Genomic DNA, 12,570 nt, shown 5'->3' with positions numbered 1-12,570 from the left:
TGAGGCCGCTTTGAGGCCTGGGGTCTTTCCCTCCTCCCCTCCAGCAGCCCCCCCGACGCTTCTGTGCTGTTTGACCTCCGGCGGGTCCCACGGGCGAAGACGGAGGGAGAAGACAAAGGGCCGGCTGGTCGTGCCTCGGTGCCTCCCGCTCCCAGCCAAGATTCTTCCATCCCAGGGGAGGAGGCAGAGGGAGGGCCTCCACCTTCCTTCCTGGCGTTATAAATCCCTGTATTTGCATCCCCAGCAAACTCCTGCCGGGGAGCTGGTGTGTGTAGGGAGGGTCTACCTTGCGTGGCCTCCGCAACGAGACTGGCATCGTCCGCGTGAAATAACGAGACAGCAGATTCTTAAAGGGAGCCGTTTTTCAGCTGCCTTAGTAGACAAGGACTGGTTACTACACTAGCAACGGCTGGTGATCTGCATCAGGGGAGGGAGTTAGCCATACCTCAAAGCCATGGGTCCTTGAACCATTGAAGAAATAGGCAAAGGGAGTAGGAATCAGAGGGACTTGGGATCTCACTGAGATACAGAACTCCCAAATGAGGGGACTCCTTTTACAGATGCAGGTCTGCGCCTTTTCTCCAATGTTACAATCCTAGAGTTGCCTACAACACTGAAAGGTGGGTCTGACCTAGCCAGGGCTGAACTTGAACCCAAGTCTCAAGTCGAATCAACAAATATTTCTTAAGTACCTACTGCATGCCAGGTAGAAAGATGGTCCCTGCTCTCAGAGATTCCCCATTCTAAAGGGGGAGACAACATGCAAACAGTTCCCTAGAGACAAAATAGAGATGGGATAAATTGGTGATATTCAAGGGAAGACTCCAGAATTAAGAGCCTTCCTTGTCCTCAGACCTGCTGCCGATCCACGTTGCTGAGCTTCGTGTTAGACAGACAGGAACGAGAAAGGGAGAATCAGAAGCAGCACATATGTTTGGCCCACGACCCCGTGTGGACTGAGGCTGGAAAGGAGAATGGACGGAAGAACCATGTGCTGTTAGCCAACAATTTATAAATAATTCATGGACAAATGTAGGCTCATTTACGATCCTTTATTTTATTGGGGGGGGCGGAAGGTGTTTCATCTTATACAATGTTATGTTATTTTTGTTTCCTGCTGTTATACTTTTCTACATGTACTTGAATACTTGAACTTAGAAAAGTTTAAAAAAAGTTTTTTTTTTTTCCTAAAGAAAAATATACCAAAGTACATATTGAACCACTTAGGATGAGTTGAGGGAGATTGGGTAAGGGTTATGGTTAAATCATAGCCAGAATCCTAGAGGATACGAACGGCTCTTAAAGGCTACAGGAACGATGGTCTGGCAGAATTTGTAGCTTCAGGTGAGTTGCATCTTTAGGGGAGACAGTCAGTTTCACAGTGAAGCTCACAGGCTTAGCGGGGTGCCCAACATGCAGTAGGTACTTAATTAGTAAGTGTTATTAATAACTTAATAAGTTAAGTGTTTATTGATTGACTGACTTGGAGACTGAGCATTCCCCTGGGAGAGTCAGAATATCATGACTGTAGCTTTGGAAGGGATTTCCTCAGATATCTGGATTGTTGCTGGGGAAAAGAGGGGGTTTTCCAGCATGTGAAAGCTTGAGGATCTGAGAATTTTTGGTTACCACCAGAATCCTACTGGAGTCCTTGCTATACTAGAGAAAAGTATGAAGTTGGTCGGTTCAGCCTCCCTGCTTTCCATCTCCCTCTATGGTACCCTTCCTCACTGCCCTATGCCATCTGGTCTTAGAAAAAAGGATCTGAAACTCTTTCACGCGTTAGTCTATAACGTGTGAGGCACTGTGGGAGGTGCAGGTGCTGCTGCTCAGCATCATCTCAACAGTGTTGTTTTTCAGATATGTTTGCAGAGCCTAGCCTAACCATGCCAGGAGGAGCAGCCTGGTGTAGTGGAGAAGGCTTCGGATGCAGAAAGCGTCCTGCCTTCAGATCCCACCTTGAGGTCCTAGACTAGGTGTGGGACTGTGGGCAACTCACTTCCACATTCAGGGCCTCCGTTTCCCCATCTGTCAAATGACATAGTCTCTAAGGTCTCCTCGGTCTCTAAATCTAAGGTCCCGTGTTTGCCCACCCTGGGTACCTCTTGTCCATGTCTTCTCATAAAGTCCTCAGGGTGCTGGAAGAGGTCTTTCTCACTTTCCCTTAAAATCAGGGGATACTTATTGGTGTACCTGGGTGGTGCCTCAGTTATCCACAGATTTGACAAGGACCTCAGGAGTCCAGCCCAGTCTTTAAAGGAATCTCTTACATGTTCCATAAATGGTTATCCAGCCCCTCAAGGAAGAAAACCCACCACCTCATGGTGGGAGGGAAGTAGAGATGGGGAGGAGCCCCGTCTACCTGTGGCCAGCTTTAATGGTTATAAAGTTCTTCCTGGTCTTGTTGCTCTGGGTTGAACCCTCTGGAGCCAGATGGAACAAATCTGATCCCTCTCCCACATGACAGCCTGTCAGACCCTCAGATAGCTCATCTCCCCATGTCTTCTCTCTATCATTTCCCCCACTTGGTCCTCACAGAACATGGACTCAAGGTCCTTCCCCATCCTGGTTGTATTCCTCTGGAGGTTCTCCTTTGCCTTTGCCTAATAACTAGCCCAGGCAACATGGTGCAGCCCAGGGACTCTTAACATTTTTGTGACATAGATACTTTTTGAAGTCAGCTGATACATAAGGAGCACTTCTCAGAATAAGGTTTTTAAATGTATAAAATATATAGAATAAGAAGGAAACCAATGATGTTGAAATAAAGTTAAACTAAGTTCAGAGACTCTCTGAAATCTATCCACGGTCTCTCTATGGATCCATGGACCCCAGGTTAAGAACCCCTGATGGATGGAGTTCATAGGATGCTGTATTTGGAGGAAGCACCTGACTTCAAATCCAGCCTCAGACACTTACTAGGTATGTGACCCAGGGCAAGTCAGCTCCTCTCAGCCTCAGTTTCTTCATCTGTATAATGAGGGGGTCAGACTAAAGGGTCCCTTCCAGCTCTAAATCTTGGATCTCTCTGTGCCAGGCATATCAGCACCTTGCCTGCAATTCTATAGACATGGAGAGTCATTGGGAGCACTCTAAGGGGAAGGATTTGCCCAGGGTCAGAGACCACGACTTGAACCCAGTTTTTCTTAGCTGCTGCCTTGTCTGGCAGATTGAGATATTTTAAAGAACATGAGGAACGAAGAATTGGGATGCAGCAGGACAACAGGGGCACCATGGCCATCAAGACCACCCTTACAGTGAGAAGACATTTTCCAAAGAGTGGGAATTCATTTCAATGATCACAGTTGTCCATCGTCTATTGACCTTGACCATGAATTTGGCCATCCTCAGCTCTCTATTGAAGACTGTAGAATGAGGACGATACAAGTCTGAAGATGAAACGAGATGTTATTTGTGAAGCGTTTAGCACAGTGCCTGGCACGTAGTAGGTGCTATGTAAAAATGCTTTTTTCCTTCCTCCATTGTTCTCACTCCTGGAAAAAGAGGAGGAGAAGGGGAAGAAGAGGAGGAGAGGGAAAAAAAAGAGAAGGAGATGGAAGAAATAGAAGAAGAGGGAATGGAAGAGGAGGCAGAGGAGAACATTTCCTTTGGTATTTAAGATGAAAGTTTTCAAGTCTACTAGTATTTTTTCTAGTACTTCAGCTGTAGCTACAGATAAAGCTCGTTTTGTGTGTCTGTCCCTGAAAAACTATGTATGGGACCAATTTTTTGAAATCTAATGCTATTGACTTAACTTATAAGAGCTTTTACAACCTTAATTTCTTGTTGATCCTCGGTTGGAATTAAGTTCTAGAACTTTGGGATTTTGTTTTGTTTTTAAATTTCCCAACCACTGTCCAGTAGTTGTATGACCATGCAAAGGATGTATGAGCATCAGGAAACTCCCTTGTGGAGGCACTATCTCTGCCAACAGCAGTTCTCTTCTCTCTAGGAAGGTAAATCAGAGCAAAGTGCTCCAGCCAAGGTGGCAAGACTTGCCAGCTTATAGTCTTAGAGAGTTGAGCATCACAAAGCTAGTATTTGTCAGAGGCATGATTTGAACCCAGGTCTTCTGGATCCAGAGCCCATCGTGCTACTCCATGCCAAGCTGCCTCTAGTTTGGACGGATTTTATTTTTGTTTTTGTCCCTGCGTGTGTTTTTGTAGGCACAAGGAACTTCTATTGTGGTAATTCCTTTCACTCATGCAAATGGGCAACTCCTTGACAATTTATAATCTTAAGAGAGTTGTCTGGGTCACTGAGAGGTTCAGTGATTTGCTTGGGGTCCCACAAATAGCACATATCAGTCAGAGTTTGAACTCAGGTCTTCCTGGCTCCACAGCTAACTCTGCAGCTTCTTAGAGAGTTTCCTGGAATGTGACTTGTCAGAGGAATATGTCAGAGGAAGGCAAAGATTGAACCCAGATCTTCTAGACTCATTTCTGTATTCATCTGTAAATAAGTATTCCAATACAACTTTTCTGCCTCAGTTTACTCATCTGTAAAATCAGGTGGTGTATATTTGATGGCCTTTAAGGTGCTTTCCAATTTTAAATCAGTGATCTTGTAATCCAGTGCCAGGTTTTCTTAAAGACAGAAGAACACCATTAAGGATGAAATAAAAGACAGTAATTTGGCATCTCTTGTCCACCATTTTGATTCTAGGTCTATGGTCTATAAGAAGGAATCCAATTATTTTATTTCCCCCTTTAGATTCAATAATCTTTGACCCTCTTCCCCTTTCTCCCCTGCCCCCCAATTCCACTGGACTCAAGTACATGGATGAACTACAGTGCTTTATGGGGGACTACACACTCCAGAGTGTTACCTAAATGAGATTAAAATGTAATTGGAAAATCTTTAACAAAATAAATAAACACGCAGTAGAACACAAATAATGTTGGCATATGGGTTTCTAAGTCAGTATGGCACCAGCAGGGATCCTTAGGTATGGATGGTTTCTCTTGGAGTTGGACCCCACTGATCCACCCTGATAGGAAGGTGGCCCTCCCCCTTGCCAGCATCTTCCTGAGGAAGGAAGTCTCCGTTGAACTGGCAGCATCGTCTGTAAGAAGCAGCAGCCTCTTTGGCCTGTGTTCCTGCAGCTGTTGGTCTGGGTCACAGCTGTGAAAAGGCACCCTTTTATGCAGAGAAGGCGTTCCTCCCCTGTGGGCTTCCCCATCCCAGCAGAAACCATGTTGCTACGTGGGCAGGAGGAGGGAAGACAAGAAGATGGGTTGACCAGACTTAAAGAAACCCCAAAGTTCTTTTCTTGGCTTATCTGGTATCACAGCACCCTCAGTGGAGAGATGTTTTTGGAAGGGACCATCAGTTTGAGAGAGGCGGGCAGGCTCTTGGGCAGCCACACCTAGGCCTAGGGGTAGCATCTGTTTCAAAACCAACAAGCAATTGGATAAACATCTAGTCTTACGGAAGTGAGTCCTTGGCCGCCCTGCTCAGTACACAGTGATCCTACTATTCAAACCAATTTGCGGACTTTGGCAGGGTAATTACAACCTGGGCCAGCTTCCCCACACATCCCCAGCCCCACATGTATGCACACAATTCCCAGTGTGGGCTGGAAAGAGGACAGAATGAACCTGGGCCAAGACACTTCTAGTCTCCATACTATATTCTCCCATATAAATAGAACTGAGTATGAAATAAGACCTAAGTTTTGTTTGAATGTGTTGGCTTTTTAAAAAATGGCCTTCAGTTCTGAAGGAGTCATGGTGAAAATACTATCCACCTCCAGAGAGAGAACTGGGAAACTCTGAGGACAGAGTTTTTTCATTTGATATTTTCTGTATTCTAAATATTTCACTATTCTGTATTTTTTATATTCTATATATTTCTATATTCATTTTCTATATTTTTTCACTTTCTGTATTTTTCTTGCTTTTTTGATAACATGACTCATATGGAAATATGTTTTGCATGATTTCACATGTATAATTGATATCACATTGCTTGTCTTGATGGGTGGAGGAGGGGTGGGAGGGAGGAAGAGAATTTGGAAATCAGAATTTTTTTTAAATGAATGTTTAAAATAAATAAATAATAAATGTGAGTTTGTGGTTGCTTTTTTAAACTGGTCTTTCTTCTTTACCTGTGCTATGTCCTGGACCCCTTTGGTAGTCAGTCTGCTGAAGCCAATGGGCCCCTTCTCAGAGTGATGCTTTTAAATACATAAAATAAAAGATGTAAGATTGCAAAGGAAACTAATTATATTGAAATATAATTATCCAGATATTTAAAAAAGCAAACAAGTTCATGGCCCCCAGGTTAAAAGCCCCTGCTCTAAAGGGAGACAGAGAGGATTTTCCATTTTTTTTTTAACAATTTCCTTCTTTTTATTCTAAACTTAACAAATACCCAAAAAAAGTCATTTCTGTATGCAAAGTGGAACAGAAAAGATTATGTGTGAAACCAAGAATCTCTATTATGCATAGTTTGTTTTTAAAAGCTTTCAGTCCTGTCCAACTCTCCATGACTCCATTTGGGGTTTTCTTGCCAGACACTGGAGTGGTTTGCCATTTCCTTCTCCAGATGAAGAAACTGAGGCAAACAGCATAAAGTGACTTGCCCAGGGTCACACAGCTAATAAGTGGCTGAGGCCAGATTTGAACTCAGGGAGATGAGTCTTCCTGACTCCAGGCCCAGCACTCTATCCATGACACCACCTACTAAAGCTTAAAACTGCACTGAGCATTTTGAGATACCCAGTGCATTATAAATTTAACATTCTACATTCAAAGCTCTTCTTCCCCTCTGAACTTCCTTTTGTACTCTCTTCTTCAGGGTTTTAATTTTGGGAAAGTGACTAAATTATGGGGAAGCCAGAGATTGGAGTTAAAGAACACAGACCACCTGGGCCGAGACCTGAGTTCAAATGTGGTTTCAGGCACTTCCTAGCTATGTAAACCTGGGCAAATCACTTCACCTGTCTGCCTTAGTTTCCTCAACTGTAAAATGAGGATCATAATAGCCTCTACCTGCCAGAATGTTGTGTGGATGAAATGAGATAATATTAGTAAAACACTTAGCTCAGTGCCTGGCACATATAGTAGGTGCTTAATAAATGCTTGTTTCCTTCCCTCTTAGCAACTGTAGCCACTAATAACTAGAAGAAGAAAGTCCTCACCTCCCAAGTTCTTGGCCTTCTCAAATGGTTCAATATCAGAAAGCTCTATGGCTCACCAGTGGAAATGACGTTAACAAAGAGACGTGGCCATCTTACCTGCTGTCCCCTAGAAACCATGTTGTTTGTCCTTCATTTTTGAAGAGGACCAGCGATGTCATGGGGCAATGTCTTGACTTGCCCACAAATTGGGTTTAAGTGGGGCAGAGCTGTGCAGAGTGTCGGCCTCACTCTCTCCTCAAATCTGTCAGTGGGCTCCTTGGGATTCATGCATTCAGGAACAATTGCATTAAGCGCCATATGCCAAGTGCCACGCCAAACGCTGGGCGTACAAATAGAAAAGCAACGACGGATCCCCACCTCATGGAGTTTACATTTTAATATAGGGAGACAACACACATGTCAAGGTGTGGCCAGGAGTGGGGGGCACTTTGGTCCAGAGAGTTACAGAGGTGGCAAATGGGCCTATAGGGAGAAAATGGACACACCTCTTTGGGAGCAGGGAAATAGTATCAAAGAATCTCAGACCTGAAAGGACCTTAGAGTTTGCCCAGCCCTATTTCTGTTGGGAGGGAGAAGTCTAGGTCCCTTCTAGCACTAAATCTATAAGTCTATGAGCTTGAAGGGGCTAAAATTGTCTTTTTTTTTTATTATTAATTGTATCCCCAGCACTTAGTACAGTACCTGGTACATCGTAGGTGCTTAACAAATGTTTATGAGATTGGACTAAGATCAGTCGAAGGAAGTTGGAATCTTTAGTTTGGAATAGGGGTGTGTGTGTGTGTGTGTCGGGTGTGGTGTTATAGGTTTAAGCTTATGTTGTTTGGTCCCAAAAGACAGAATTTAGACATAAGGATGGAAGCTACGTTATATCAGATTTCATCTTTTTTTTTTTGGAGGGGGGAAGGTGGGGCAATTGCAGCTAAGTGACTTGTCCAAGGTCACACAGCTAGTAAGTGTGTCAAATGTCTGAAGCCACATTTGAACTCAGGTCCTCCTGACTTCAGGGCCAGTACTCTACTCACTTCGCCACCTAGCTGCTCCATATCAGATTTCATCTTAATAGGAAACAATTTTCTAATAATCAAAACCACCCTCCCCACCAAAAAAAGTGGAATGTGCTACTTAGATACTTCAATAGGTAATGAGCTTTCCATCCTTGAAGGTATTAAAGCTGAATGGATGTTTTCTAGTGTGGCAACTACATGTCCCAGTCAATCGAGTCCTGGAGTCCAGAGGACCCGTCTTCATAACCCTTCCTAACTTACCAGCTATGTGACCATGGGCAGGTCACTTAATCCTGTTTGCCTTAGTTTCCTCATCTGTAAAATACGCTGGAGAAGGAAATAGCAGACCACTCCAGCGTCTTTGCCACAGAAACCCCAAATGGGGTTACGAGAGTCAGGCACGACTGAACAACCACAAAACTTTTCTACTCTGCTGCCGAGGTGGTTTGTCTTCAAGTCAGGATTGGAGTGGATGATCTTCCAGGGCCCCTTTGAACTCTAAGAGGTGTGTTCTGTGATGAATGAACAAGTCACCATTTATCAAGTGCCTACCATAGGGGGACTTTCACCTGGAGGTGCCTATGATCAGAGACTACAAAGACTAGGAGATAAGACGTGCACACACCTAGAAAGATAACTGGCCGTTCAAGGCAATTGGTTTGAAAGCCACATGGTTTAAAGTCAACAAGATGTCCGAGATCATTATCTGGGCCGGGCTGGTCAGGGAGCTTTAAGAAAGAGACAGAATTTGGTCTGATTTTTGAAAAGGCCATAGGATCTGGGAGGGTGAGATGGTGTGGTTGAAAGAGCCCTGGCTCCAACATCAAAGGATGTGGGTTCAAATCCCATCTCAGATTCTAACAACCTGTGTGACCTTGGGCCAGTCTTCTAACCTCCCACCTATCGAATGAGGGGGCTGCTCTATCCTAAGGCCCTGTGCCAGTGTCTCACAATCGATTCCAGAGTTCTTCAGAGAGACCTTGAGAGTGTCCTTGTATCACTTCTTCTGACTGCCATTTAAGAGCTTGCTGTGTGTGAGTTCTCTGTAAAATGGTCTTTTAGGCGCATGTACATATGGTGTTAGCACTAGGTTCTGCTCATTCCCCTAGAGCCAGACTTTGAACCACCCCCCCAGAGTTGCAGGGAGTGACCCTGAGGGCTTGGGCATTTTTTTCTCTACAGCGTCAGCTTGAGCTCCCACTGGATCTTTTCTCCCAATTGTTAAGGCTTTGAGACTAGTGTCCTAGTTCCACTTACCAACTTCACATTGGATAGCTTTTAAAAAGAGAATATGACTTCAAAGACATAACAAGAAACTATGTAAACATTTCCTCCCGACAAATAAGATATTTGTAAGGCAGTTATCCTGGTGCAATGGCACACAGCAGGTATATAATAAATGCTAGTTTCTCCCCTTTGCTCATTCCCCAAGAGTGGATAAGGTGAAAGGGGAAGTAGCTGAAATTGACAGGCCCTTTGAATGCCTCCAAAGCTGACCAGAACCAGTTACAGCATGTCTACACATGCTCCGCTGTCTCTGCAAGGCACGTGGCATCAGAAGCCCCCTAGCATCCTCTATATGGAAAGGCTGCATTGGCTGAGCAGGCTGATAGGGTCTGGGCATACACCAGACCCCCATGACACTGTTCTCCTCTCCTAAGAGGCACTCTGCATAGACCAGATGAACTACTGCAGCTGGCATAGGCTCTCTTATTCTTGGGGTCCTCTCCTTCCAGGCTTATCTTGAAGGGTTGGAAGTTTCCTGTCTTCCCCCCCTACTTAGCGGTCTCTGAAAACAAGCACACAAAACTTCCTTAATGTTTTCTAAGGATTTGGGCTACCTGAAGCTTGGGGAAAACAGACAAAGGATGAAAAATCACAGACAAAAGGGAGGTTGGAAAATTGAAAACAGTCTTAGAGGAATTAAGGTTTTAGGAGACTTAAGGCATTAGATCGCCCCATTCTTCATAGAAATGGAATTGGTGCTAGGCTAATTCATTCTATTCGTCCTTCACTTTCTCAACAACTTCAACTTTTCCTCCTCCTCCTCCTCCTTTTCCTCCTCCTCCTTCTCTTCCTCCTCTTTCTCCTCTTCCTCCTTCTTTTCCTCCTCCCCCTCCTCCTCTTCCTCTGACCATGTTCCACCTTACCAATATTGCCTTTCTAAAATGTGGAACCCAGAGTGAACACGATCCTCTGGACATGGACTGACCAAAGCAGAAGACATGCAGATTATCCCATCCCAGTTTCTGTGTGCTGTGCCTCTCATGATCAAGCCTGGGATGGCTCTTTCTTGGAGTGGATGGACTTCTTCCACACAGCTAATGTCCAAGGAAGGATTTGAACCCTGTTCTTCCTGGGAAAAGCAGGGAGCAAAATGAGTCCTTTGGAACTTTCAGTCTGTTAAAACCCTCTGATGACCAGTGGTCTAATTACTTACTCTCACTCTATGCTTTTGAGGATGGTTTATTGGAAGGAAGGCAACAAACATTTATTAAACACCCACCATATGCCAGGCATTATACCAACCACCTTACAAACTGTGTCTCATAACAACCGTGGGAGGAAGGTGTTCCTATTATATCTGTTTTACAGTTGAAAAAAATGAAGGCAAAGATTAAGTGACTTGCCCAGGGTCACACAGCTAGTGTCTGAGGCAGGATTTGAACTCTAGTCTTGCTAACAAAGCCTAGCACTCTAGCCACTGGGCCACCTAGCCACCTCTAAATAGCACCAAGCTCATTCTTGTATCAGCTGGTGAAGGGAAAGACACTGTTATATCACTAGGGGAGGACCCCTCTGGCATGAGCCCCCATTGGAGCAGACCCAGGGACATGCTCCTGGGTAGCTCCCCAAGGTCCCTACCCGCTTCATTGTGGCCAGAAGCTCACTGGTGTACACTTCTTTGCACCCTCTAAATCTTGGAGCCCTGGGCAAAACCTCTGTTGCCCCACTAGTGTGGACTCTGCTGCAACTAACTGTCAGCAAAGAAAGTATCTAATCATTAGACTTTAACATTAAATATATGTGTGTATGTGTGTGTGTGTGTGTGTGTGTAGAATTATACATATAAACTATATAGTATATATATGTGTATATATATAGTTATATATATGCTATATATAGTATATGTGTGTGTGAGCGTGTGTGTAGTTCTCCTGTATAGAGAACACTAGTAAATTTTGGCTCTGTTCACAATAATGCCCCTCCATGTGTATAGTGTACCCATGGAAATTGGTAGGGCACCTAGCTGGTGCAGGGGTAGAGCACAGGACTTGGAATCAGGAAGACTCATCCTCAGACACTTAATAGCTATATGACCCTGGGCAAGTCACTTCATCCTGCTTGCCTCAGTTTCCTCATCTGTAAAATGAGCCAGAGAAGGAAATGGCAAAACACTCCAGTATCTTTGCAGAAAAAAAAAAATGAAACCATGGAGAGCTGGACACAACTGGAAATGACCGAATGACAAAAACTGGCTAAAAGGCAGAGATGAAGAGGGAGTATAAGTCTGAGCTTGGGGGACAGTCTCCTATGAAAAGGAATGGATGGATGGAACATTGTGTGCAGGGCATATGTAGGTCAGGTAGATCAGAAGATAGCATGTGGGAAAGAGAGGAACATGTAATCAGCTTGGAAGGAGAGGCTGGAGTTGTGTTGGGAAGAGCTTTAAATGCCAAGCAGGAGGAGGGGTTTGAAGTTAGCACTGGACCAGTGCACGTGGGGGCCGAGGGGATGATAACAGGAGCTGAGATAAATCCAAATGACTTTACTGTTGTTTTCTTTATTCATGAGTACAGTCTTCTGATTGGAAAAGAAGGAACAAAAGTGATTTACAAGGAAATGACCACCAAGTAAGCAGGAAGACACTTAGGGTCTTTAAATGAATTCAAGTCATAGGCTTATAGATTTTAGAGCTGGAAGGGACCCAGACCCCTTACTTTACAGACAAGGAAACTGAGACCCAGGGAGGTGAAAGAACCTGCCCAAATATCCTATAGGTAATCAGTGTCAGAGGTGGGATTTGAACCCAGGTCCTCTGACGTCAAATCCGGTCTGCACCCCATGGACCATATGCCTCCTACCTACAGCTCTGAGTAAACTCATTCAAAAGACAGTGAACTTTGACAGCTCCAGGACCTCACTGATCCCCCTCCACTGGTGCAGACGGTAATGGGTTTGGGCTCCCTGACTCCTAGCATCTCATATCTGAGAGGAGAACCTAAGAGAGAAGATTTAGAGACAAACAGACAATTTATAGAGCTGGAAATTGGCCATGGCTTAGGCTCCCAGGCTCATGAAGAGCAATGAAGTAAAATAAGTTTACAGGATCCCAGATCTCGAGCTGGAAGGGACCTTAGAAGACAATGAGTCCAACACCTTCCTTTTACAATGTGGGGAAGCTGAGGCCGCAAATGGCAG

This window comes from Trichosurus vulpecula, chromosome 5 (genome assembly GCF_011100635.1).
Source record: "Trichosurus vulpecula isolate mTriVul1 chromosome 5, mTriVul1.pri, whole genome shotgun sequence".
NCBI lineage: Eukaryota > Metazoa > Chordata > Mammalia > Diprotodontia > Phalangeridae > Trichosurus > Trichosurus vulpecula.
Note: the sequence above shows the minus strand (reverse complement) of the source record.